Source organism: Mytilus edulis, chromosome 10 (genome assembly GCF_963676685.1).
Source record: "Mytilus edulis chromosome 10, xbMytEdul2.2, whole genome shotgun sequence".
NCBI classification, from domain to species: Eukaryota; Metazoa; Mollusca; class Bivalvia; order Mytilida; family Mytilidae; genus Mytilus; species Mytilus edulis.
The window spans coordinates 80,984,115-80,990,114 of record NC_092353.1 but is presented as its reverse complement, the minus strand read 5'-3'; positions in this window follow the sequence as shown (position 1 = coordinate 80,990,114).

The following is a 6,000-nucleotide window of genomic DNA, read 5'->3' as shown; positions in this document are numbered from 1 at the left end:
TGTATGCTTTAGTGTTCTATTTGGATAAACTAAGTGTTAGCAAGTAATTTCTATCACCTATATCCAAAACCAACCCATCCACCAAACCATTGTATAAATGGTAAATAATCGGTGCAAAACAACTATGTCCAATGTTTATAGATATAGGAAGATTTGGTATTAGTGCCAATGAGACAACTCTCAATTCAAATAACAATTTATAAAAGTAAACCATTATAGGTCCAGGTACGGCCTTCAACATGGAGCCTTCTTATCTATATACAAAATAAACTACAGGAAACATGTATACATTACATAATCAAACGACAACTACTGTACATCAACTTTCTGACTTAGGACAGGTGCAAACATTTGCAGTGGGATGTAGCCCGATTGGTTTTCCAATTTGTTTTACAATGACAATCTATCAACATAAAAAGTTATTTCATGTTTAATCACAAGTTGGGGATTTGCATGGTCAAGTTTCAATGTATTACTGATATATAGGTGGATGTTATTAAAGGACAATTAACTGTAAGTTGAAAACTTGGATAAAACCATCACACAAAAAAACATCGAAGACATTCACAAGACAATCATGTGTCTACTTTACGACATGGATCACACGACTCTTAATCAAAATTAACTGCACAAAAATAAAGGTGATCTTAGGTGCTCTGAATGAGAAAGTTGATCCTGCTCAACATGTAGAATTAAGAATTATATGCCCAAGTGTTCTTTTCCCACATGGGATCACATGATTTGTGTAAAACATTGGTTTTTTAATACTGTAAATTCAAAGAGTATTGTGTGCATTTTTATTGCTATCTTTGAAGAATGATCTAAAATGCAAAATTCACTGTATTTTAATCAGATTGATATTAAAGCTATCAGAATATAAGTTCTTTTTAATGAGATATTCATCCAGTCACATTGTTGCATTAATAAAAACTTCACAATAACTTTGAATTTACAGTACCTAAAATGTCCACTGTGAGAGACTCATGTTGAAAGAATAGTACCGGTATGAAATAAGAGGTGTGTGGGGTTTAACACTAATTTTAATAATATAAAACAGAACCAGCAAAATCAGTGAGACATATACAAGGCATCTTCAAGTTTGATCTTACAAGCAACTTGGCCTTTGTTTTATTCCACTTTAAGTCATATACATGTATTAACTTGAAAGAGGGACGAAAGATACCAAAGGGACAGTCAAACTCGTAAATCTAAAACAAACTGACAACTCCATGGCTAAAAATGAAAAAGACGAACAGAAAAACAAAAGTACACATGACACAACATAGAAAACTAAAGAATAAACAACACGAACCCCACCAAAAACTAGGGGTGATCTCAATATATGAACGGAGACTTATGGGATAGTGTTCTGCTGATTGATCAATAGTTATACATGTACATGGCTTATATATACACCCATAAAAGGAATGAATTAATACTAACAACTCAGGAGTTGTGAACATATGGCTAAAAATGTCCGAGTTGTGAACATATGGCTAAAAATGTCCAAGTTGTGAAATAAGAACAATAAGACCCATTTAATATTTGGGACCCTTATAAGGCTGGATAAATTCTTTTATTTAATATTTATGTATACAACACAACTACCCTAAAGATTTTCCTGGCTTGCATATAGATATCTTGTTTGAGTCGGGTAACACGAATTACCGAATAACAGTGTTATTATCCGAATAACTCATGTAATTACCGAATAACTCTTCAAATATCAATATTAACACATTTAAGTGACTTTTAAACATATATTATTGAATAAAATTATATTAGAAGTGTATTTTATAACCTAAAAATAAAAAAAAAGTTGCAGGTAAGTTAATATTGATCATTATAAAATTATGGATATCGGTGTGTACTTCCAAGATGGCGACCAAGGAAAACGTAAGAAATGAAGAAAAGAAAGATTGCATACAATCCCCCAACGTGTTCATCTTAGACCACCAAAGTGGAGCCCTCACGCCACGTCACGGCAATGAACAATGTGAGGGTGGGCATTTTTTAAAATAAAATATGGAATAGTAAACTATTTAAATTAGTTTTTGTTTTAATTTTAGTTATTAAAAAAATATTATCTTTATCATATTTTTATATTTGTGATTTAGAAATGGATGTTAACTAAGCCCCTTTAAATCTATAAAATTACAACTATTAAGATATCCTGCACAAGGCACGGGCTTATCTGTCATAGTCCGCGGAAATACTTTATTTAGAATTTATTGTAAAAAATTTATAACTACTAAGATATCCTGCACAAGGCACGGGCTTATCTGTCATAGTCCGCGGAAATACTTTATTTAGAATTTATTGTAAAAAATTTATAACTACTAAGATATCCTGCACAAGGCACGGGCTTATCTGTCATAGTCCGCGGAAATACTTTATTTAGAATTTATTGTAAAAAATTTATAACTACTAAGATATCCTGCACAAGGCACGGGCTTATCTGTCATAGTCCGCGGAAATACTTTATTTAGAATTTATTGTAAAAAATTTATAACTACTAAGATATCCTGCACAAGGCACGGGCTTATCTGTCATAGTCCGCGGAAATACTTTATTTAGAATTTATTGTAAAAAATTTATAACTACTAAGATATCCTGCACAAGGCACGGGCTTATCTGTCATAGTCCGCGGAAATACTTTATTTAGAATTTATTGTAAAAAATTTATAACTACTAAGATATCCTGCACAAGGCACGGGCTTATCTGTCATAGTCCGCGGAAATACTTTATTTAGAATTTATTGTAAAAAATTTATAACTACTAAGATATCCTGCACAAGGCACGGGCTTATCTGTCATAGTCCGCGGAAATACTTTATTTAGAATTTATTGTAAAAAATTTATAACTACTAAGATATCCTGCACAAGGCACGGGCTTATCTGTTATGAAGTGGTCCGGGCCTTGGTATTGCACTCCCGATGAGCATACAGTTCGCCGAGAGATAGTGAACAAAATGATGAGAAGCATAGCTCTTGAAAATCATTTTGTACATTATTTCAAGCCAACTAATGTTTATAGGGTGGAATACGAAGCTCGTGACGGGATACATTTCACTGAAGAGGGTTACCGTGCCTTCTTAGTAGCTTTGAGGAAGTCGGTCAGTTGGTTTATTAACAAAGTTAGGAAATGAACTGAACTATTTTCTCAATGACTCCACGTGCAATGTATTTTGTTTAAGAAGAGGGTTTTTTTTTAACATCGAATGACTAAAATAATCCAAAAGTTCTTACATATTTTATAATTTACAAATTAGAATTTGCCAGAAGAAAGCTTTTTTTAACAGGAAAACTCAAATTAACTTTATTAAAATATCTTTTTTTAATAATTTTTTATTTTAAATAATCAAAAATTATTGGTGAAACATTGAACATTATTACCCTTTGACAGAAAACTAACATAGGATGTACATATTGTATATAGTTGTAAATATTTATTTGTGTTCTATTTTTCATTATTATAATTATTGGTGTTGGTAATGCAGCCTTGGTATACCAAGACAGTCACAAGCCTGTTTAATGCAGAGTGTCCATACTGTAATATAATTTCATTATCTCTTAATGATTAATTATGTAATGGGCACGTGTCAGTAAACAACAACCCAATTAACAATCTAACAGAAGTGTGAGGTAATGATTATTTTGTTTATTGGAACTAATTAACTCATTATCACTTTCAAATTATTCAATGTATGAAAATAAATAAAAGTAGCAATAAAAAAAACGTAAATACTAATTTTAGAAGAATATTAATTGAGTATTATTTTATTATTTTTAATTCTGATTTTTTAGTAATTTAAATTAAGTAAATTAAATACATTTTAAATGAAATAAGAAATAAATGAAATATAATAAACTAGGTGAAAGATTGTCTTCTTTGAAATTAAATATTTTATTTTATTTTTCTTGTACCATGTTTCACTCTCTATTAATAATATAAAAAACCCAATTTCGCATTTGTATAGCTTATAATAAAAGGTATGTATGAAAATTACTTACCTTTCTAACGCCTTGGCCATGTCATACTTGTTGTCTGTAAAGCAACAGTCCTTACAAAGGAACTTTAGAGACACATCTGACCAGGCCAATAACAATGCATCATCCATTGGGACACAAGCACTGTGAACCCAACGATCACAACAACTGCATTGAATGGTGCAATCAACACATTCTTCATCACATTGAACACACGGATATAAAGCCATTTTGAAAATGGAAGACAGCACACATGTATTCATGGCTTTTTATACAAAATTAAAGTGACTTGTAAAAACATTTATATTTGCCAATGAAAATCTTATATTTAGTTTTGAGAAAATTTTATTAGAATAAACATAAAAATCATCCATTCAGAAGCTTTGTTTTTATTAAAACAATCAATTATAATAATTTTTTGATTAGATTTGAATTGAATATGTGAAAATTCTTAATTACATTTTATTTAATGTTGAGTAAATTGTTATGAAAAGTAATTAGTGATTGGAGTAATTGCATTGCTTTGATGTACTGGTTAAATTTTCAAATCCTTTCTGAAAAACAATTATTAGACAATTCTCTGTATATACAGTAAATTATTTAATACTATATTTTCATAGCGTTTTCCTTTGAAGGCATATATGCAATCTTTCTTTTCTTCATTTCTTACGTTTTCCTTGGTCGCCATCTTGGAAGTACACACCGATATCCATAATTTTATAATGACCAATATTAACTTACCTGCAACTTTTTTTTTATTTTTAGGTTATAAAATACACTTCTATTATAATTTTATTCAATAATATATGTTTAAAAGTCACTTAAATGTGTTAATATTGATATTTGAAGAGTTATTCGGTAATTACATGAGTTATTCGGATAATAACACTGTTATTCGGTAATTCGAGGTACCGGTTTGGGTCTGTTGTGTAGAGATGTAGAGATTAACTTTTCATCTGGCATGTGTTTAATGGTTTTGTTTCCTTGAAAGAAGGAAAAAGGGGGAGGGGAGCAGCAGTCAACTGAACTAACTGTGAAACACAAAACTAATCTCAGTGTAGGAACTAAAATATGTTACATACTGCATAATGATTTCATATCAAAAACAAATAATTGATTTTGCAAGTCTGAGCAACAAGGGCAAATCAACAAAAGACCGAACAATTCATTCAATAGTTCACCATTTTCTACTAAAATATGTTTGAATTCGAGAAAACATTATCCTATTGCATTGTTCTTATCATTTGTGTTGTTTGAAACGGGTAATTGGTAGTTCTAGTGCTCCATTTTGCGATGAAATAATTCCAAAAATGCCTGGAAAATGTCGTTTTTTACCCCCCTTTTCAAGCGTTAATTATGTAAACAAGACAAATAGTGACGGGAAGTTATTGGTATTGTCATGTGCCTTTTTCTATCTAGGTCACATGTATTTATCTTGTCTGTCTCATGGATTATACCCAAGAAATTGGACCGAAGGTTATATTACAGTATTACATAAGTCAGGTGAAGTCACTGACCCAAATAATTATAGAGGACTAACAATCACTAATGCAATTGGTAAGCTTTTTAACAGTATACTTAATATAAGGTTGGATAGTTTTTTAGAAGAAAATAATGTAATTAATGATTGTCAAATAGGTTTCACAAGAAAGGCAAGAACATCTGACCATATGTTTGTTTTAAAATGTATTTTTGATAAATACTGTAATACTAAGGATGGGAGAGTGTTTGCTTGCTTTGTTGATTTTCATAAAGCTTTTGATAAAGTAATACATACAGGAATTAGAATTAAGCTGTTAGAGATTGGGGTTAGTTCAAGGTTTTATAGCGTTATAAAGAATATGTATCTTGAAACTAGATCTTGTATAAAAATACATGATAAAATAACTGAATTCTTTCAAACAAAGCTTGGTGTTAAACAAGGAGATAACTTGAGTCCTAACTTGTTTAAAATATTTATAAATAGCCTTCCAGACTATTTTACACGAACCAGAGATCCAATTATGCTGG